Source organism: Myotis myotis, unplaced genomic scaffold (assembly GCF_014108235.1).
Source record: "Myotis myotis isolate mMyoMyo1 unplaced genomic scaffold, mMyoMyo1.p scaffold_m19_p_16, whole genome shotgun sequence".
Taxonomy (NCBI): Eukaryota; Metazoa; Chordata; class Mammalia; order Chiroptera; family Vespertilionidae; genus Myotis; species Myotis myotis.
In genome coordinates, this window is record NW_023416320.1 from 4,320,922 (window position 1) to 4,343,950 (window position 23,029).

General features: G+C 48.9%; 1 protein-coding gene across 3 annotated transcripts in view; it reads left to right on the forward strand.

Moving 5' to 3' along the window:
• The window catches only part of CYRIB (CYFIP related Rac1 interactor B), a 110,292-nt gene that overhangs the window by 30,812 nt on the left and 56,451 nt on the right, over nucleotides 1-23,029 (forward strand). For 2 of the 3 annotated variants that reach the window (XM_036337652.1, XM_036337649.1), the window contains exon 2: nucleotides 311-364. The gene's annotated coding sequence lies outside the window, so the exon portion shown is untranslated. Of the gene's footprint in view, nucleotides 1-310; nucleotides 365-21,066; nucleotides 21,169-23,029 lie in introns of those variants that run through there. The other variant, XM_036337650.1, reaches the window with a different exon arrangement.

The following is a 23,029-nucleotide window of genomic DNA, read 5'->3' on the forward strand; positions in this document are numbered from 1 at the left end:
TTGGGCGTTCGCTCTTTCACTTGCTGTGCAACCTTCAGCCAGTTACTCAACTTCTCTGAATCTCCAGTGATGTATTTGTAATACCTAAGACTGTTGTGCACATTAAATGAAAAAAAAAATGTTTGGGAAACATGCTCTGTGAACTCTGTGGTCTGAAGTGTTGGAATTCGGAGTTGGTATTTCTCATGTCCCGGCCGTGGCTTTGGTATTGGGAAAAATAATGGTGGCTAGAGGATATACTGGGGCTTATAGTCTGCTGAGGTCTGTTGTGACTTCCTTAATTAATCCTTGCTTTGCCTTGGTTTTGCAGGAGAAGAAACTGAAAGCCTGGAGTTTGAGTAATTGGTTCAAGGTTACCAAGTTGGTAAGTAACAGCCTTCGCTGACCATGGCCGTTGGGCTGCGACCGGTGCCCTTGACCCCTCCACTATGACAAAGAATGAAAGTGGATGGTAATTTTAGCCAGGACGTAGATTTCAGTTCCGTAGAAACGAGAGCTGTCTCTGTTGAAATCTGAATCCGCGTGCGTTCTTTCGTCCACTCCGTGAATATTTATCGAGATCCTACAAGGTTATCAGGTCAGATGATTAATTTCCATAAGAACTGTACCTCTGGAGGGAAGAAGACATGCCCAGCCTCCTGTCATCACTCATCCTCGCAGCTAACATTTATTGAATACTGTTGAAAGCACACCCCGTGCTAAGAGCTTTGTCTGAATTATCTTGTTTAAATTCACAGCAGCCCTAGAAAGTTGAAATAAGAGAAGGAATTTGCCCAAGTTCATTCTACCAGCAAGTGGTTGTCTTAGTCCATTTGGGCTGCTGTTGCAGAATACCACAGACTGGGACCCTGTAAACAACAGAATGTAATTCTCACAGTTCTGGAGGCAGACGAGTCCAGGAATCAGGGTGCTGGCAGATTGGGGGTCTGGCGAAGGCTCTCTTCCTGGTTCATAGATGGCCATCTTTTTATTATAACCTCACAGGGCAGAGGGGCCTGGGGGGCTCCCTCTGGGGTCTCTTTATTAAAAATATATCTTTTTTATTGATTTCAGAGAGAAAGGGAGAGGGGAGAGAGAGATAGAAACATCAACGATGAGAGAGAATCATTGATCGGCTGCCTCCTGCACGACCCAGGGGGATTGAGCCTGCAACCCAGTCATGTGCCCCTGACCGGAATCGAACCCAGGACCCTTCAGTCTGCAGGCTGACACTCTCTCCACTGAACCACACCAGCTAGGGCTCTGGGGTCTCTTTTATAAGGACACTAATCCCATTCATAATGGCTCCACCCTCGTGACCTAATCACCCCCCCCCCCCAAAGTTCCCACCTACAGAAGCCATCCATTGGGGTTTAGCTTCCCCGCATGCATTTTGCGGGAGCACAAACAGTCTATTGCAGGCATATAGCCAGTCTTTGCCTTTGAGTGGTCTGGCCAGGGGACCAGTGATCTTAACTACTGGAAACAAGTCACTCTTTTTTTTTTCCTTTTAAATTGACTTCAGAGAGAGGGAGAGAGAGTTGGAAACATCAATGATGAGAGAGAATCAAACTGGGAGTCGAACTGTGACCTCCTAGTTCATAGGTTGACGCTCAACCACTGAGCCACACCGGCTGGGCAATGTATCACTCTTGTTAAGGCTCCTTGTGTCAGACCTGCTGTAGGAGCCTGGGTGCCCTCTGCCCACAACAGGGCACTTCCCTCTTCTGCCTCTTCTTTCCCTAGACTCCCTGGTCTCCTCACCACTCTCCACTGGGCTGAGGAGCCTCTGGGAGGCTTAGCCATAGAATGGCGATCAACTGATGATGACTGTTACACAGCCGTCTCTCACGCATACTGTCAACTTTTATTGTAATTGAGGTGTAACTGAACGTGCTATAACATGCACAAATCATATCAATCATACAACCTGATGAGATTTTTTAAAGACATATTTTTATTGATTTCAGAGAGGAAGGGAGAGGGAGAGAGAGAGAAACATCAATGATGAGAGAGTATCATTGATCGGCTGCCTCCTGCACACCCCACTGGGGATCAAGCCCCTGATTTCTGACCAGGAATCGAGCCGCGACCTCATGGTTCTATTCTGCAACTTTCTGGTTCATAGGTCGATGCTCAACCACTGAGCCACACCAGCTTTGAATATGTCACACCCATGTTGCCACCCAAAGCAGGGCTTACAAATTCCCTCATGCCCCCTTGAGTTCATCCTGCCCCCAGAGCCAGCCACTGTTGTTGAGACTTAGGGAAGTCATATCTCTGTCAGATCAAAGATTCCTGCTTTTAACTCATCCAGATCCAAATATACTTGCTCAACAAAAACAAAACCCAGTGGAGATAAAAATAACGCGTTCAATAGCGTGGGCGATCCTGTCATTCCACCCAACTGGCGTCTCTGTTGGAGTGAGCGCGAAAGAGAGACACAGACCTGCTGTTCCTTCTGTCGGTCTTTGTTCCCGTGGCTTTTTAGAACGTGAGCATCTTGTGCCATCGAGTGCCTTTCTCATATTTATAGATTTTAATTATCATGCAACATGGCCCTGGAACCCACGCCAGCGATTTCTCCTGGTGCTCAACCTAAGAAACCAAATCGGATGCTGAAGAAAAATGGGCCTTGTTGTGGACTTCAATGGGAGATGGGTTTATCAGTCTCCATGGTGAGACCTTATTATGGGATTTTTCAAGGCGAATTTTGACGCCTTTCCATTTTCGTATTACACTAGTGATCTATTGCACGAAATTGCGCTAGACCCGGGACCCGCCCCCCGCTCTCCTGCACCATGGGACTGCCAAGTCCTGGAGTGCCGCCTCGATGCCCCGCCCCCGGGCCTCGTGGAGCAGCCTCTGGGCCCTGTCCCTGCTGCCCTGTTCCTGCTATGTGTGCCGCCATCTTGTGACAGTTACAGCGTGAGGGTCAATTTGCATATTACCTCTTTATTATATAGGATGCTGACTTTAGAAGGTAACCCTTGAGTAAGAGGCAGCTGTGATGTGGAAAGAACTCATGTGGGTGAGAGGTTATTACAGATTTGGTGGCTTGGAACATGTGACAACATGGTGGGCGGTGCTGATTTGCATGAGTTCTTCCTGATATGAACGCAGAGGTGACTGAAATATATGAATGATAACCTGGGAGCTCATCAGAAAGGGAAGTTTATGACTGTCAAAAATGAAGAGAGAGCCCTCGCTGGTTTGACTCAGTGGGTAGAGCGTCGATCTGCGGACTGAAGGGTCCCGGCTTCAATTTCGGTCAAGGGCATATGCCGGGGCTTGGGGCTTGGTCCTCAGTAGGGGGCGTGCAGGAGGCAGTGAGCCGGCTGGAACTGGTGAGCCGGCTCCAGCACCCCAGAGGCTGGGTTGTTTGTTCTCGTTTCAACTCTGACCTTTGGATTGGGCATCCAAGTGTGGAATTTTCAGGAGTAGGAATGTCACGTGTGATATCACAGGGGCAGGGAGAGACAAGGGGGCAAGAGTGGAGCCCTGCCCCCTTCCTTCCCTTGTATTAAAAGTCACTTTGTGTGTAAATGTGGATGGAGAGACTGTTACACTCTGGGTGACAGTGAAAATGAGTACAACACCTTCCCAGAGCAATTCCGTGCTATCTACCGACGTTCCGAGTGCATTGTACCTTCTGACCCTGCAATTCCATGTTAAGGATTTTATCTTGTAAACCCCACCTGCCCTGTAGTTGCCCATGTCTGTGCACATGCGTGTTTATTGCAGCATGTTTGTTAATAGCAGACCCTGGAAGCAGCTGCAATGTGTGTTCCTTGGGGACTAATGGACTGAAACATGGTATCTTCTTACAGTAGAATACGGGGCCACTGTTTAAAATAGCAGGTTGTATATGCTCAAAAGGAATGCTCTCCAGGTTACTTTTTTTTAGTTAAAAAGAGGGCAGTATGCATATAAGTGTATGTGATATACCCCTGTGTGTGAAAAAAACAGAGGGAGGTATACATGCTTACACACACACACACACACACACACACACGCACAAAGGTGCATGGTGATGCATGGACTCTGGCTAGAAAGAACCAAGAAGTGGGAATACTGTTTACCTCTTTGGAGGAAAAAAGGACTGTGGGTCTAAGATGGAAGATATCTTACTGTATATCCTTTTATACTTTGAATTTTCAAACATAAGCATGTAATATATAAAAAGCATATAGTTGCTTTTGTTGTTGTTAAAAACAAACTAGTGCTCAGCAGTTGAGCGTCCATCCAGGAACCAAGGGATCACCAGTTCAATTCCCGGTCAGGGCACATGCCTTGGTTGCTGGCTCGGTCCCCAGTAGGGGGCGTGCGGGAGGCAGCCGATCAGTGATTCTCTCTCATCATTGATGTTTCTCTCTTTCTCTCCCTCTCCATTCCTCTCTGAAATCAATACAAAATTTAAACAAAACCCAAACTAATTACCAAAAAAAACTGTACTTTGGGAGCTTTCAACATGAAAGCCCTTCTTATTTTTAGACGAGATTGGCAGGTCTCCGTGATGTTGCTAAACCGCAGCATTTCCTGAGCATGTGCCAAGCACCGGGCACTCCGGCATGGTCTGGTCCTCAGGTGCCCATGCCCTGTCACTCTCTCCTTCGCTAGGTCCTGCCTGGACCCCTGAGCTGCCCAGTCCAGGTATGAGAAATGATAACCCCATTTTCATGAAGAGGGAAAGTCAAGTCTTGCAAAGTTGCGTGTCGTGCAAGTAGAGAAGTGGAATTCGACAGCCGTCTTAGACGTGTTTTAGAAACGGGGGCCACGGGGCTGCCTTTTAGACGTTCAAGTTACTGGGACGGCATCTCAAGCCTTTCCCCCGCCTGCCACGCATCCCTGCCTCCTCTATCGAGGCCCCACGGGCGTGTTCTGTCCATATTAACTTTCCAGAGGGTGCGCTTGTTTGCTCTGGACAGTTGGAGCTGTGTTGTTGGACCGAATCAATCGCTGATGTGTTTTGAAACCGCAAAGGCAAGGAGACTTTGTCCTGCGGCGGCCTCCTTTTCTGACTGACTTTGTCTGCACAGCTGTCCTGTGGAGTGTGCACCATCAAAGGTCTAGGAGACGCGAGCTCTGTTCACTTGAAAAGACTGACCTTGAGGGCCTTTCTCAGCAAAATAGATGTCCCCAGGGTGCTTCTGGCGTTGTCGTTGTTGTTTTCTGCCATCAGCCGCGTTGCTCACCCGTCACAACATGTTTCCTGGAACCAGAGGCTCTCTCTCTCCTCTCCCTTTTCATCATTTGGTAACAAGTTCAGTAAGTAGGTTATTCATCTTGCAAAGATGTTGTTATGATTTGACCAGCCGTAATCCAGATGGGTGAGAAAAGGGGGGTGAAAAATGAAGTTCCTAGAGTCAAAATCACCGACACTCACCTGAGCATGACTTGAGAGTGTGACATCACCTGTCCCATCCGAACGAAATTCACCGGAGGATATTTCCCCCCCATGGATTTTTAGAGAGAGTGGAAGGGAGAGGGAGAGACTGAGAGAAACTTTGAAGTGAGAGGGACACATTGATTGGTTGCCTCCCCAACATGCCTGACCAGGGCCAGGCATCGAGCCTGCAACTGAGGTATGGACCCTTGACCGGAATCGAACCTGTGAACTTTCAGTCTGAGGGCCAGTGCTCTAACCACTGAGCAACCCAGCTAGGGCACCAATGAAATTTGTCTCTGTGCTGGCTCTTTGAACCAGGGCATCTGCTGTCTCTCCAACGGTATTATGTGGGTTCTTTTAGAAAGTGTCCTTAAGCACTTCAAGTCCATTGCCCCGAGTGCAGCGGGGGATGTCCTGGTTTTGGGTTACTGTGAGAGGAATGCGCCTCAGCAGTGTTATCTTGACTCCCCCCAACAGTAATCCTACCTTTCTTGCCTGAGTGCCGACACAGAGTTGGTTTAAAGGCTCTTTCTTATGGGAGCCCTTTCCTCCTTCCCCCTCCCTGTGCTCCTGTTGCACTGGGTGGAATTTAATTAAAGCAGTTATCTTATTGGCTTTAAACAAGTGCAGTTGTTCCTAGCTATCTCCACATCAGAATGAGTGCCGGGGAAGATGGCATGGATCCTCTTGCTTCATCTGTGCATGGCCTGCGGGTGGCATATGTCACAGAACTTCAAGTCTCATTACTCAGGATTGTGGACCTTGAAACAGGACCCCGCCTCGAAGTGGCTTCTGCAGAAAGGGGATTTGCTGGCTTATGGCATTGAAATGTCCAGGGATGGAATTGAAGGCTTAAATGGTGTTGCTCAGGCTTCATAGTTTTTCTCCATCTCAGCGCTGCCTACCGTTTCTTTTTGGATTGTGGTGGTGACATGGCTGTCAGCATTTCTAGCAGAAGGAAAAAAAAAAAAGTCCATTTTTCCAACACTTCCACCAAAATCTCAGAATTGAGTCCCAATGTCTCTGATTGGTTGCCTCTGGGTAACCTGCTCATCCCTGAACTAATCCCTGTGACCAGGCAAATGCAATGCTCTGATTGGCCACCTGGGACCAAATGCCCGCCCCCTTGAGAAGCTGGAGTAGGATCTGCACCTCCCAGAGCACAAGGATTGAGGATGAGGGAAGAAGACCTTTCCCAAGAAAATCTGAAAACCATTTGTGTATTGGGCTGGGGGGCGGGGGTGGGGGTGGGGGGAGCTATGTAAAAGCCAGGATGTCTAATATAGAAGGTTTTTAATCAGCATTTACTCGATGAATGAATGAACAGATGAATGAGCAGCCAGGAGCTTGCTGCCGATGCTGTGAGCTGGTTATACAATACCCTGAGTGGGATTTTAACAGATGGAGCCTTTGCAGAGAGGAGGGATAAAAGAGAGCCTTGAAATCAAGTCATGTAAGGGTGGCAATGACTGCGCTGAAATATTTAAGGAGAGACACAGGAGACACACGAGCTGTTTCCAAGTGTCGGAAGGGCATTCCTGGAGATGGAACGTTCGCTGGGTCCCTACTTTATATCATAGGAACTGGACTAGACACTTGGAGTGATCTTACCCCACTTTTATCTTCATTTTTTTAGGCAACCAATATGTGTTCATTCTAGAAAATGAAAAAATGCACAGAAGAAAGAAAAAGAAAAGTCTTCCCATAATCCTACCCCCTAGAGCAAGCATGTCAAACTCAAAGGCTAACACGGGCCAAATAAACAAGGTTTAAGTGTATGTGGGCCAAAAAAAAAAACACAAAAGCTTCAATTTTCATAGAAACGTAGGTTTATTTCGATAGAGACATGCTGAATACCAAGGGCTGAAATAAATGAGTCATTGTTCACATAAAATAATAGAACATTTTAATAAAAATGAATATTTTTCTTGAACATTAACTTACCAGACACTGAATAACTGCACAAGTTAATAAGTGTAACACAAATAAACCTATTTTTCTTGTTCGCCGAACGCGAAATATTTCCTGTTGCGCACACCCAACAAGTCAATCCAAGACTAATGACTTGGCATTGGCTTCTAAAATATTTGATAGAAATGGTGCGTCTGTGCGTAAGGCGCGTAAGGGAAATGAATGCAACACGATTATAGTCATCAGTCATTAGCGAATGTTGTAGTTCGTTATTATTAATTATGTATAACAGGATATTGTAAAAATTAAGTTACAAATTTTTATTAAAATGTTTCTCGCATACCGTTATATTGGCTGGGGCGCAAAAATATTTGCTGTGGGCTGCATGCGGCCTGCAGGCCTCGAGTTTGACATGTTTGCTCTAGAGCTAATTGATATTAGTATTTTGGTATGTATTCTTTTAGTCATTTCTCCCTATTTATAGCTGCTTACCTCAGTTCGAGCTGATTTGAGTTCAGAACTGTCTGGTGGCTCCAGGTCCTATGAGCTTCCAATTCATGCTCCTCTGATCCAGACACTTCTGGGTGATGGGGCTTTAAAAGGTTCTGAAACTCCGGGTGATTTGGTAAGTTTCATTCCATTCACTTCCTTAAAAAGGATTATTGAGGGCCTGTATCCAGAAACCCTTTTAGTCCCTGAGAGACTGGGTGACCAAGATGGATGAGGATGCCTGCTGAGTTCTGAGTTCAATGGCTGCCAGAGCAATGATGTTTCTGTACAACCCCCTCCCTGCTCGGTGTTTCGGTCACACAGGAGGACGTGCCAGTTAGGATGCTTGAGTTGCTAAGAACTGAAAACCCAGTTCAAGTTGGATAATTGATAGGAGCAGGTGAGTGGTTCTCATAACCAGAAAGTGGAGAGGTAGGGTGGGCTTCAGGCACACTGTGATCAGGGCTCTGGCTTCACTTCTTTGTGATTCTCTGGGCTCGGTGCTTCTCTGTCTATCGGCTTTATTCTCAGGTTGACTGTCTTCACAGCAGGGAGGTGGCTGCACATAGAATACACCTGCTCTGAGAAGTGTGGAGGAGAGCTGTCCCATGTGGTGGTCTGGGTGGGGTAACTCTTAGAGCACATACTGGTTTGTTCACATCTGGGGAAAGAGCTACTGTGTCTTAGCTTCCCTCTGATTGGATCATATCAGGGACACAACCCTATCTTTCAACCAATCATGGTGGCAGAGGAAATGAGATAACACCGATTGGCTCTCAAAGTGGGGACCCTTTTCTCTGCCAAGGACCATTTGGATATTTACCAGATCATTCGAGGGCCATACAAAATTACCAACTTAAATATTAGCCTGCTCTATTGGGTCAAACATTGAATTAACTCACCCCCGATGCCTTGGCAGGGCCAGACCAAATGATTTCCCCGGCCTTATATGGCCCTCGGGCCAGATGTTCCTCCCCTCTGGCTTAAGCCATTCAGGATCTACCCCTGGAATTGGAGACCGAAGGATACCGCCTGGTGGGAGAGGAGTGGGGTCCAAAGGGGCAGCGTGTAGGATCTGAACGTAGAAATTTGAGCAGGCATTGTCCCTGCTCTTCAAAAGCTCACGTTCTAGTGAGTTTCCTGCGATGTTGGCAGTGATCAGAGGAGGGCATTGCCCTTTGTTGAATGCTCAACACCTTACATAGGTTTTCTCAGTTCTAACGATGTCTCTCTCTAGCAGATCAGTTTTTCCATCGTACGAGTTCAGAGCAGGACACAAGTTCAGAGAGGTCACGTTGTTTGACGGCAGTCACATGCCGAGATGGACAGCGAGGCTGTAGGTCACACATTCCTTCCTCTCCTCCGTATGACGGTCATGGCTAACGTAGATCGTCACCAGAGACCCTACAGAGGTTCTCCCAGTGACTTCTCCACCGGAAGCAGTTACTGCTTTCCACATCAAGCTTTTATTAAGGAACCCTGCCTGCTTTTTTCTCTAAACCAATGCTGGATGAGAGGAACACGCCTCTCCCAGGTCTCCATAAGCAACAGACAATTGAATGAGATTCTGAGAGAAGCAGAACCATTGTTCACTCAGTGCATCTAAAGAGATGGTTGCACTCAGATAATTTTACCAAAATTCCTCTCTCCTTTGACATTGCTGCCTGAGGCTGCCACTGAGTTTTAAAGCAACAGAGTGACTATTATATAATCCTACACAATGCTCCTTCCCCTGGGGCTCCAGGGAGCTCACAGGTTTGAAATACAGAAGACATTTTGGGGGGTTAAGAGTTTAATGGAAAAGCCAGTATGGTTCCTAGATTAAACGGCCCAAACAAGGGCAGACAAGCTGGGTTTTCAGGTTTTCTGCAGACTCTGTAGAGACATAATCTTCAACAGAGCAGGGGATGGTTTGATGGAAATCATTTCTGTGCTGGTGGCAAAATATCTGTGTCATACTGCTCCCTGCACCCACCGGGCGTGCCTTGCGCTTCGCTCCCAGGTGAAAGCGTGCTGTCAGGAGAACCTCACTCACGTCCACCCGGCAGATGGCATTTTATCCTGGGAGAAACGAGCAGAAATGGGGAAATCAAAACAGTGGTTGATGACAAGTTGATGCATAAGGTTTTCAACTTAGATGATGTGCTTTTTAAATTTTTAATCCTCACCTGAGAATATTTTTACATTGATTTTTAGAGAAAGTGGAAGAGAGAGGGAAAGACAGAGAGAAATATCGATGTGAGAGAAACACATCGATTGGTTGCATTCTGCAGGCACCCTGGCCAGGGCCTGGGCCAGGGAGGAGCCTGCAACCCAACAGAAGTATGTGCCCTTGACCGGAATCGAACCCGGGATCCTTCAGTCCATAGGCTGATGCTCTATCCACTGAGCCAAACTGGCTAGGGCTTAGATGCTGTGCCTTTTGAGTTCCTGTGTCGGTTTTTAATGTTTATTATTTGAGGTTATTAACTGATAATGACTTTACATTCCCAAGTTCTATTATGTTGTCTGCTGAGTTTTGGGTCCTGGGGCTAGGAGTTGAACAAAGCACAGTCTTAATGGCTAAGAGCCTTCAGTGACCCTCTCCCAGTCTCAGATCCTCCGAGTCTGTCCATGCCAGCATCACTTTTTGGTCCTGGTTTATGCTGGGCCAGGCAAACTTGTTCAGCTGCACCTGGAAAAGGTGTGAAGTAAAAGTAAAGAGGAAAAGAGAAAGGCCGGAGGCTAAAATGCATGGGCTTCAGTGTTGGGTCAGAAGCAGAACAGCAGGGTAGCTGGTTCATCTTGTTGACTCCACAGGGTGACCACTGTGGTTGTTATTAGGCCTGAAATGTAGGGGTTCTTTGTTACCGCAGCATAACCTAACTCATCCTGACTGGTGCGACCACCACTGTCATAGAGGCGCCGGATTCATGGAACCTGGGAGCAGGCCAGCTTGTGTGTATATGTGTATGTATGTGTGTTGGCCTCAAATACGTGTATGTGCAGATATGAATCTTGCTGCCTCAGTGGCAGTGGTTGTCAAGTTTGGCTGCACATTAGAATCACCAGAGGATTTTTAAAATTCCAAACTAGGGCTACACACTGAGTGAATTCACCAATTCAGGGGGTGGGACACGAACCCTGGTAGTTTTTAAGCTCTCCAGGTGACTCCAGTGTGAGGACAGGTTCAGGAACCACTGGTCTATGAGAATTATAATAGTGTTACCAGTATTACTTGAAGAGGAATAGAGATAATGGTAATGACATTGGTATTAGACATCATTATTGTTTACCGAAGGCTTTCAGGCAGACTCCTGGGTGTTTATATTTATTTATTTACTTACTTATTTATTTATTTATTTATTTTTTTTTATTGATTTCAGAGAGGAAGGGAGGTAGATGAGAGAGAATCATTGATTGGCACACCCCACACTGGGGATTGAGCCTGCACCCAGGGCATGTGCTCTAACTGGGAATTGAACTGTGACCTCCTGGTTCGTAGGTCGATAGTTAACCATTGAGCCACGCCAGCCAGGCCATCCTGGGTGTTTCATAAACATCCTAACATCTCACCTGCCAGACAGCTCTCTAGGTCACTGGTCGGCAAACTCATTAGTCAGCAGAGCCAAATATCAACAGTACAATGATTGAAATTTCGTTTGAGAGCCAAATTTTTTAAAAATATATTTTTATTGATTTTTTACAGGGAGGAAGGGAGAGAGATAGTTAGAAACATCGATGAGAGAGACATCGATCAGCTGCCTCCTGCACACCTCCCACTGGGGATGTGCCTGCAACCAAGGTACATGCCCTTCACCGGAATCGAACCCGGGACCTTTCAGTCCACAGGCCGATGCTCTATCCACTGAGCCAAACTGGTCAGGGCGAGAACCAAATTTTTTAAACTTAAACTATATAGGTAGGTACATTGTTATTAACTTAATTAGGGTACTTCTAAGACTTAGGAAGAGCCACACTCAAGAGGCCAAAGGGCCGCATGTGGCTCGAGAGCTGCAGTTTGCCAACCACGGCCTAGGTGGTTGGAGAAGGAAAACAGGGGTCATATCTTTTAACTCCAGACTTGCTTAATCCAGGCTATCAGGTGAAGGCCAGAAAGATGGCGCTGCTGGGCTCGTGTCGCTGACCCCAGCGTGGCCACCGTGGTCCTCACTGGGGCTGAGATTTCGGGGTTGTTTGTTACCACAGTGTAACCTGGCGGATGTAGCCATTCTTTCAGTAACCGCAGTGGATTCAGGAGTCAATATGCAAACGCACATTTTGCAAAGGTGTAAATCGAGGGTGAGTGTATTTTGGCCTGTGGCTTGGAAAGAGAAACGAGTGTAGAAAACCAGGCTATTAATCTTGGACTGGTTGATTCATCCATCAGAATCACTCTGTGTGTTTCAAGGAGTCAGGGTAAATCAATTAATAATACATGACCTTGTGTTTCTGGAGCGCTTTTCTCCACGGGGAGCCCGGTGCTATACAAACCTCACGGCATTGCCAGTCTTTTGCACTCGTCCCAGGAGGACTGCCGGGCGTGAGTAGGGCTGTGTGGTACCATGAGGTACAGGCGGGAACGAAGTGATGTTGAGACGTTTATCCAGCGCCCCTAGACATGCCTGGTGGGAGCTTTGGTGGGTAGGTCTGAGTTTGGCCTGAAGGGTGGAGAGTGTCGGGAAGGGAGTTCAGAGCAGACAGACCAGCATGGGCAAAAGGCACAAGGGCAGGAAATAGTATTTGCAGGAGCTCCGTAATCAGGTTATGATTACTACCAAGAAAGAAACCATCCCCAAACGCGCATGGGTGATTGGGAAGACTCATGAGACCTGCATTGCTACTTGTTGCTGCATCATTTGGTACACATGCCTCCTAACATTTTGGGTTTTTTTTGTTTTACTTTGGAAGAGATTGGTGTGTAATGAAGGGCCAGATAAGCACATGGCTGTAATCCGCCTCCTTTGCCCTGGAAGCGAGCACCAGACATGATGCTAGAAGCTGCACACTGCGCGCCAGGAGAGAGTTCTTACAGGGCTCTGGTGGCGCCTCGGTGTTCGAGACTAACCTGTGGAAGTGAACTCAGTCGTTCCCTGACAGTGTAGACAGGAGCCCCCGTGACCCGCACTCGGGACCCAGCCAGGCCTGGGGATTGTGCTCCTGCGAGCCCCCCTGCGCCCCTCTTGGGCCCTCCATGTTCTTAAGCGTAAAATGTTGGATTGAAGGTGAATTCTGAGGTTCCTTTTACGTCTAAAATGAGGTGATTCAGTCAGAAACTCATGAGCGCAAGTGGCCTATTCAGTAAAAATGCTACATAAATGCTGAAATGGACACCACGGGTATTTTTCTCGAGTCTGTGGGTTCGGACAAGACCAGAGCTTGAGCAAGGTAGCATCCTCCTCCCTACTGCCTCTGCTTTAAAACTGGGCAAATCTTTCTCATTAACCCTGTGTTCTAACATGCACTCGGCACCGGGATTTGAGAGAGGACGCTAGCGACACCTGTTAAGCTGCTGCTTCACGTGGACCATGTTGGTTCTCTCTCTGGAAGATGTTTTTTAAACCTCACCCAATATCTTTTCTTCCATGGCCCCCAACTCAGAGCTCTTCCCCTGCACGTGGCTCATGATTGATATTCCCATGGCTCTGTCTACAGCTCTGTATTTCAGCCATCGGGTCACATGGCTAGTGACCTAAGCATTTTGGCTACTTGGGGGAGGACTGAAATCTCACTCGCCTGCTTATCTGATTCCCTGGCCTCAGCGTAGGGTTAGGGCCCTAGGCCTGGGTTCACTCAAGCTGGACTGATGCCCTCTCTTTGACCAGCTGCAACTGTTGGGTGGGGGCCTTGTGCCAGGCACGGTGCCAGGCTCTCTGCTAGCCCTGGGGATCCCTGGTGACGAAACAGCATGGCCTCCGCCCTCATGGAACTCACAGAGCTAAGGAAATATAGAAAGAAATCACCCTCTAATGACAATCCTGTTCTCTGCTCTAACCCAGCAAGTAGCACAGGGTCCCCCAGGGTCCAAGACCTCACAGCAGGGGGTCTGACCTGGTCGGCTCAATGCTGCCTCCTTCAGGCGAGGCCCCTGCCTGGCACACGGGCGTCTCTTGTTCCTGACCGCCCGCCCTCCATCTGAAGTGGGGTGGGCAGGTAGGCACAGGCGGCCAGCGCCCGGGGACACCAAGCAGTTCGCCTGGAGTGGGGTCTGCCTCACCAGGTGGGTGTGGGGAGGCCCTTCCTTGGAGGGGAGCCACTGTCCCTGCCCCACATGCTCAGGGGGGTGTAGTCCTTTGTGTGACTGACCACACAGCGGGCCAGAAGCGCTGCTTGTGCCCGCGTGGCTTCTTCTGCAGCCTGCTCCCCTCTGTGGGGGGCAGTGGGCTTCGGGCTGCAAACTACTTACAACACAGGTGACCCCAGCGACCAGCCTGGCCCTCCTGGGAGAAACTTGCCTCAGGAGGGAAAAGTGAAAGATGCAGAATGTCTTTCTTTTCCTCTTTTTCACCATTAAAATCTTGGCAAGGAAACATGCTCTTTATTTCATTTGCCTGTATCAGCACAGTCCCAAATTGAACTCCTAGGCATCGTCTTGGCTTCCTCATACTTCAGCCTTTGTGGCTACAAACCAATTTTGCTTCTCTCTCTCTCTCTCTCTCTCTCTCTCTCTCTCTCTCTCTCTCTCTCTCTCTTTCTCCTTCCTTCCTTCCTTCCTTCCTTCCTTCCTTCCTTCCTTCCTTCCTTCCTTTCTACCTTCCTTCCTTTTCTTTTTTTTTTGCTTTCCTTTTGGGACTCTAATAACTCCAGGTGGTGAATGGGCGGTGGGGAGTGCAGTTCTGTAGAAATAAGCTCTAAAGCAATACAAACACTGAGAAAAAAAATGGGAAGCTTGTCAAGCGGGAAGTGCTGGATTAAAACGTTTTACTGTTATTGACATTGAAGAAACCCCCCTTTGGCTCAGCACGGGGAGATCTGTTAGATACTTCATGGTGCAGCTACTCAGCGGAATGTTATGTATGTCGCCTTGAACAGCGAGGTAGCCGAAGCACCTTCATTAAGGAAAGGTGATTAAGGTAGATCGTGAGATGAAAGACAGCAGAATACAATTCAGCATATGAGCCAGTTTTATAGAAATATATGCAGTAGTTTTACATCTTGTATTGACATACAAAACCTTTTGGTCGGCTATCCACATGGCCTGGGAAGTTGGGTCAGGAAGGTTTATATTTTCTTTTTGCTTATCTGTGTTTTCAATTATTTTTTCCTGCAATCCACATGTATTATTCATATAATTGGGTGAAAATGGCATGGGGGGGCCAGGAACCTCTCTTTTCTACATAGTCATTGAGGGTCTCCCAGGAGCTGGGTGGGCACTGTGACAGGTGTTGGAATGGCAGGTAGCCCTCGCCTCTGCCCTCACCGAGCTCATGTTTTAGTGAGAGGCTTCTTTTAGGGACAACATTTTTAAGCTAAAAAAGAAAAATAATTACAGGTTGTGATAAGTGCTGTGAAGGGAAAAGAAAAAAGCCAGTGGCATACTAGGGAACGAATGAAGGGAGGTGGGTGGCTTTAGGAAGGGGGAGGGGCAGGGGGAGGGAGGACTCCTTTCAGGGGCAGCCCTTGAACCTGGAGGCGGAGAAACAGCCACGTGCACAGGCCGAGGCCGGAAAGCATAGTGGAGTCGCAGGGAAGGGCCCCTGGGAGCTATTTCCTTCCTGCGGGTCGCGCAGAGGGCTGGGGAAGCCTGCGCTGTCCACCGTGAGGAACGTGTCCCACTCAGAACTGTGGCTGAGGCTCACGGGTGGATCTTGCGCCTGTGGGGAGCTGGGGCCATCAGGGCCACTTGAGGGTCCTGAGAGGTTGGTGACTATATTTTGCTAAACGGCAGGAGTGCGCTGGGTGCGAACGGCTCTGTCTGTCCTTGGGCTCTTTTTCAGTAGCAGCTCCGATGCCATCCGTCAGGGCGGGATTCCTGGGCCTCCTCCTCCCCGTCTCCTGCACGCATTCAGCTCACCCACTGGGTGCGCCTGCAGGAGGCGGGACCCTGGAGTCTTAGTCCTTAACCTTGAACCCCTGGCTGTGGCTGGAATGTTTGTGAAGGCGCCTTTCTCCTCGCAGAGTCAATATTCACTCATTCCATGAAGAAGAGGAGGGATCAATGGACAGAAGTCCCTAAATGTTAGATTGGGGACTGAGCCTGGGTACACAAGCAACCAAAACTATATTCTAGGCGTTCAACATATTACACAGTGCATTTGAGTTAACAATGGCACCAACTATTCAGAGTTTTCTCCAAGGGCAGTTGGGCAATACAAGTCAAAAACTGTAGCAATGGTCAGATCCTTTGACCTAGTAATTACAATCCTGGGAATTTATGCTGAGGTCATCTTTTTTTCTTTTTTTTCTTTTTTTAAGGAGGAGAAACCAGGAGACCAATGATACCTATAAATAGCAGCAGGAATATGGTCCATAAAGGCATAGTGCTTTGGGGTTTTGAACGTATTTTCCTGTACAGTATTTAGGAGAGCTTTTCACAACTTTCCTGTGAAGTCGGTCCTTATGCCCATTTCACAGAAGGGAAGTGGAAGGTGAGAGAGATCAGGGAGGTGGCCTGGTTCACCCTGGCAGATTCAGGATCTGAACTGAAGCACATGGGTTGTTGCCTGGTGGGTTTGCTCAGAAACTCAAGAAAATGTTGGGGGTCAAGGAAGCACAGGGAAGGAACCAAGTTGGAAGGTGATGATTGGACTTAATGTATGCTTTGGTTCTGTGCGCGTATTTCACACGTCTGATCTGAATTAATCCTTACAATGAACATGTGGGAAAACCGAGTCCCTGACCGGTTGTATAACTTGCGTAAGTTGTCAAACAGGTTTCAACCCTGCAGGTCACTCAGAGGGCTGGGGAAGCCGGAGCAGGGCTAAATCCAGAGCTTTTGAGGTCGTTTTAGCGGTTTTCTGTTGCCCTCTGCTTCACAAGAACTCCTTGCTGATGCGTGAATAAGTGAACGAGTGGATTAGAGAGGGGTTAGGACTTGACAACGAGCGTCTACGGAGAGTTAGGCATCAGGATTCCCATGGCTGTTGGGCTCTTTTCCAGAGCTCTGCCGTTTCCACATGCGATCCAGTTGCCCAAGAGTTGCTGATTCGCTGGCCCTCGAGGCTACACTTTTCCACCACCCTTCACCTCAAAGCTCTCTTTCCTCGCTCAACTCATCCATTGCAAAACGCCCAGAGCTGAACAAGTCCAGGGGAAACCAGGCATGTCGGGAGTGGACCTTCGGCAACGGAAGGAAGCGGAGCTATTTCAACACGATGAAATGTTCCGCAGCCATTAAAATGATAAATGGGACTGTAGAAATAGGAAAGCGTCTTGAGAAAGAAGAGTTGCACAGATCTGAAGATTCCAGCGGAAGCCATGTGCAGAAAGGCTGGATGAGAAGGAGAGCTGTGTAGAGGTCTTGGGGTGGCTGGGGTCACCATCCAATTAGGCTGTTGATTGGGGAATCTTAGGGTCACGCCCCACAGCTCCTGCTGCTGCTTCCCCCAGATTCAACAAGTCAGAAACTCTTAAGTATCTTAATTCTGGGGCCCATTCTTCTTCTCTCCTGCCAATTTCCAGGCTCATGCTCTCTCTCTCCTGGGCCCCACAACACCTTCACTGCTGGCCTCCATTCTCTCTCCCACCGGGGTCCCAATTGGACACTGTGGTTAGAGTGATCTTGCTATAAAACCCATCTGATCATGTCACCTTGCTTGGAAGCTTCCACTTGTTGCCATCAGGAGGCACGTTCAAACTCCTGCGCGTGGTGTGAGAGGAGGTCCTTTACAATCTCACCACCCTGGTCTTACCCCCAGCACGCCATGAACCCCCTTCCTCTACTCTGGTGCCTTTTCTTCTCAGCCCTTCCCCTATCTCTTCAAAACCAAGCTCATCCTCTCTGAAGTCTTCACAGGTGTGCCAGAGAGAGTGGGTTCCGTCACCCTCCTAAATTACGAGTCATGCTGTGTTGTTGTAGTAATTGTGAGGTTACAACTCTTCCTCTCACCAAATTCTGAGCCCCTTCAGGGCAGGGACCACACGTCTTACTGCCCCTCCATCCTAGACCCTCAGCATGGTACGTAGAACGTAGCAAAGGAGCACAAATGTGTGCTGATTGAACAAATCAATGACTGAATGAAACAACTGGTTCTTTATAATGTTTCGAAGTTGATTTTCGTAATAAATAAAAGTTTCAAGTCAAACAGCATTGAAAGAAAGCATCACGGTCTTCTGAGATTTATAAAAGCAGACAGAGTCAAGTTAGTGTAGATGGAGAAACAGACAAACTGTGGATCTGACAGATTGGGATTGAATTCTGGATGCCTCATACCAAGCCTGGGTTTTCTCATTTATGAAATGGACGTGATAATAGGACCATCTAGGGTGGTTGTGAAAAGCAAAAGAGGAAATGCAAGCTGAGGGCTTAGTTTAGTGCCTGGTTCATTGTAAGGACTCAAAAAGATGCCAGCAAGCTGCAGGGACTAAATCAGCGGTTCTCAACCTGTGGGTCGCGACCCCTTTGGTGGTCGAACGACCCTTTCACAGGGGTTGCCTAAGACCATCCTGCATATCAGATATTTACATGACGATTCATAACAGTAGCAACATTACAGTTATGAAGTAGCAACAAAAATAATTTTATGGTTGGGTCACAACATGAGGAACTGTATTTAAAGGGCCAGAAGGTTTAGAACCACCGGACTAAATCATCACCGAGGGCCTAGTGGTCTTAGTAAACATCCTTTTTTTTTTCGTCCTTCTGCTTGTTTTTCTCAACCCATAACATTGGAAGCTTGACCTCAGCTGAAATGTGATTACATTCATGCAGAATGGTGAAGAAAGGATGGAGGAAGAAGAAATGCAGCACTTCTCATAGGGGTCTTATTGTCTGTGCCTCTTTCAGGACATCTGACATGAGGTAGGGGCAGAACCTACTCATGGGTTCCTGCACGGGCATGGGGCTAGGGCTGATAGGAGAAAGGTGCCTTTGAAAGGGACTCCTCACAGGACTCAACCTCTTTTACAGTTATTATTCCTCAGTGGAAGGTTTTTCTTTGCTGGACTGTACGTTTCCCAAAGACTGGCATCAAGTCTCTATTGCTCCCCAGAGATAAAATTAGGACCAATGAATGAAAATTGTTGGGCATCCGATGTCTTCTCCTCGTAAAAGAAGAGGTTCCTGACAATGAAAGGAGGCCGACAGTTGCAATAATGAGCTCCCCATGATTGTAGACATCTGAGCTACACTGCATGTTGATGTGTTGAGGAGACTATGGAAGAGATTTCATTTTGTGGGAGGTTGGGTTAGAGGTGTGTGGTTACTCAGAGCTCATGGTATTGGGCAGGTGTGTGAACTCTTCCTCTGGTTCAAATTGAGGACACTGGGTCTTTATGAACCAGGGTTATTTATTTTTTAAAAATATATTTTTTATTGATTTCAGAGAGGAAGGGAGAGGGAGAGATAGAAACATCAGTGATGAGAGAGAATCATTAATTGGCTGCCCCCTGCATGCCCACTACTGGGGATCAAGCCCACAACCCGGGCATGTACCCTTGATTGGAACTGAACCTGGGATGCTCTATCCACTGAGCCAAACCAGCCGGGGCTGAACAAGGGTTATTTAAGAGTTTCATTGTGTCAGGCAAATTGGACCAAAGTCCTTGGATTGTGAAGTGTATTCTTTCTTTTGTTTTTAAAGACTGTTCTATCAGCACTAATGTTTGCAGTATAAATACCAGCTCCCTCAGTTTAATTGAAATTGATGAAGATTATAATATAGTATAGAACCCCCCAGATCATCCTAAAATGATATCCTAAAATATTAGGGTAAAAATCTGAGGCCTAGGACTCTTGACTTTAGTGTGTGCTTCAACACATTTCTTTGTGATATGGCCAATACCATTCGGTCTCCATATAACTCAAGAGGAAGACAAAAGGCTAAATATGGTAAAAAGCTACCCTTTTGTATATGACATAAGGAGTGACTTCTTGGCCACATATGGTAAGGCCCAGATCGTTCCTGGGATCCTATTTGATTGAAATAAGAGTTCATAATCAGGGTTTCATAGATAGGCTTTCTGGACGCATAAATCCTCTGAAATTGCACGCAAATTTGTGTGCTTATGTGCATTTTCCTGGGGAGAAAAGACCATACTTTCAGGGGATTTTTCAATGGGGCTCTTGACCCCCAAATGCTCAGAAACATTTATCTCCATAGTAATGATCTGCCCAGCAATCAACTGAAAATACTCCCCAGGAAAGGTAACATTGTAACCATTTACACTTAAGTGTTGCAGAAGAGCGTTAGGATGAGCTAGCTACATGGGATGTTCCGGTTTTGTACGCAGAGAGGGAGCATTTATATTCTAAGAGTGAAAGGGGAATTAGGGGAAAATGAAGAGTCTGCGCCCTCTGCCACATCCAAGTTCCCTATCAGACATTTTTGCACAGAGCAGACTGCAGAACAAAGTCTCATTTATCTGAAAGAGCTAAGCGTGGCACGGTGCAAGTCCCAAGTGGCGCCTGCTTTCTGTTCTCAGAGCGATCATTTAACACCTCCCAAGGGCGTCTCCAGATACCATCGCAGGGATAACGGTGCACCTCTCCGCCGGGGAGCCTGCCAAGCGCATCTGCCGCGTCCCCGGAGAGTGGACAAGGCTCAGTACCTGGCGGAGGGGGCAAGGCATGCCCACCACCCCCGCCATTACAGGATTGGAGGGTCGGCCGTGGCAACTTCGGTTGGGTTCAGCACTAAGAGTCCTCGTCTGCGAGTCCCGGGGTCCAGTGCCTGCCATTTCTGAGCTTGCTGACCCTGGGCAGGTCACCGTCCCCTCAGAAGCTCAGTTTCCCTTCTGTAAAACGAAAAGGCTGCAAGACTCAGACCCACCCAGATGCTATCTCCGCGCGGAGGTGCTGCTCCTTTAAGGAGGGCGGTGGCGCGGGGGCGGTGGCCGCGCCCCCTTCCTCTCCTCTCCGCGCCGCCCGACCACCTGTCTCCGGCCTGGCCCCGCCCCTTCGCTGGGGCGGGGGCAGGGGGCGGGGCCGGGCTTACCTTACGGGGCGGGCTCGTGGCGCATGCGCACGGCCGGACAGGTCCGCGGCGCCCTCACTTCCTGGCATTCCCCCCTCCCCCTCCTCGCCGTTACCCTGTACATCCGGGTCACTTGCCCTCCCCGCTCGGAGCCGCCGCCGTCGCCGCCGCCGCCGCCTGGCTCGTCGCGGCTCCGCCACAGGGGCAGGTGCGGAGGGGCTCCCGGTCCGGCCGCCGCCGCCGCCCCGCTCCGGGCCCGCGGCTCCCCCTAGCGCCGCTGAGGAGCCGCCGCCGCGCCGCGAGGAGGGCGGAGGAGCGGGGCTGAGCGCCCGGAGGCTCGAGCGCAGGGTGAGTGGTTCCTCTGGACCGTTTCCCCGCTTCCCTCGCACCCGGCGCTGGCCTGCGCCTCGACCCCATTTTGGCGGGGAGGCGGGTGCGGCGGCGCGGGGCTCCCCGGTCCCCCCGGCTCCCCCGCGTGTTGGGCCCGCCTCGGCGCCCACCCCCGGCGCTGCGGCTGCACCTCCGCGGACGCCCCGCCCGCCCGGCGCCCCCCGCACCCATTCATTCGGCTTCTCCGCGCTTCCGCCCCTTCCTTCCCCTCGCACCTCCGCGCGCGTGCCCGCCGTCCCCGAGGTCAGGCTCCCCGGCCCCCCTGCCCTCCTCCCGCGTCGCCCCCCACCGCTCTGCCCTCCGCGCGGCCGCCTGTCGTCCCTCCGGCTCTCCCCGGGCCCGGCCCCGGGTCCACACCCCCTTCTCCCGCGGACTCGGCCACGCCCCACCCGGCGCCCAGCACCCAGCACCCAGCCGCCTGGGCACCGCGTCGAAGTTGGTGTCCCGTCGGCCACCCCCTCCTCCCACCTGTGCGCCTCCTTCCCATCCTGCGTTGACCTCTGAATGCCCGGCATTTCAAGTCCAGATCCTCAGCCCCAGGGTTTGGTCTTAGTGTTTCCAAAACACAGTTTCCCTGTAATGACCCACATCGGTGACTGTCCGACGGTAGTGGCAGTGGCCACTGCTGTGTGTGTGCGTTTTCCTTATGGGCCCTACCAAATATTCTCTCTTCTCTCTCTCTCTCTCTCTCTCTCTCTCTCTCTCTCTCTCTCTCTCTCTCTCTCTTTCTCTCTCCCCCCCCCACCCCCCCAGAGGAATATCTATGGTGGATTTCCTCTGAATGTAAAACCTGGCAGATTGTTCGTTTGTTTCCCTTGCTGCTGCTCCCCCACATTCCTCCTCGCTCCTCCCCCGATTGGCAACATTACCTGTAAAGACTGTTTGTTTGGTGAGACTTTTTCTCATCTGTCAACAGCAGTTACTGAGTCGTCCCCCCGCCCCCGGCGTGCGGAGTCCAGACGAATTGCCAGGATTCTTGCCGTACCAAAAAGTGCCATTCTGGATAAGACGGATTTTTGGAATTTGTTCGCACTTGTTTTCCCCTCCTGTGAATGCATGGAGGTTGCGATCTCTTTACTCCTTAACCCTCATGTGGAAAGTGTGTGGCAGTCCGTGTTGTGTGCTTACAGTCCTGCAAGCCTGGCGGACTGACCTTCCAGGGGAGTGTGGTGCACAGCGGAAGGAATTGCAGTCACTTGGGTGTTCGGGGACTTACTGCAAATCACTTTAGACTAATGCACCTCGAGGAAAACGCACCGATCCTCTTAGTTCTTTAGTAATTGTATTAAATAATAAAAATCGAAAAGTTGGTGCCTAGCACAACTTGATAACTGGGGCGTATTTGATAGCCCGTTTGTAAAACGTTGCAGTTACTAGTAACTAAAACTGTCCGGTGGACCTTCATAAAGTGAGAGGACAGTACTGTGTTTTTTTGTTAGTTTGTTTTTTGACATCCTTAGTACATAATAATGAACTTGTATGTTAAATAGTGTCACTCTTGAGATTTTTTGGCTCATATTAGAAATGGTCACTTACCTTTACTTAGTAAGTAATTGACTGAGGAGTCTAGAGCAATAGTTATTTCATTTTACTCCTAGTCTCCCTGGGGAAAATATTGGACTGCCACTTACTAGTATATGAGGTTACTTAACTCATTAAGCATTGATGCACTCAACTGCTAGAGCCTATAATGTGCTCTTTCACTGTTTAAGGAAAACAAAATTATAATATTTGTAAATGTTAACATTAGTTATATATTATGCCCACTGTTATTTTTGGTCTCCTTTTCTGTTGCTACACCAGAGTTTAGCACAATGCC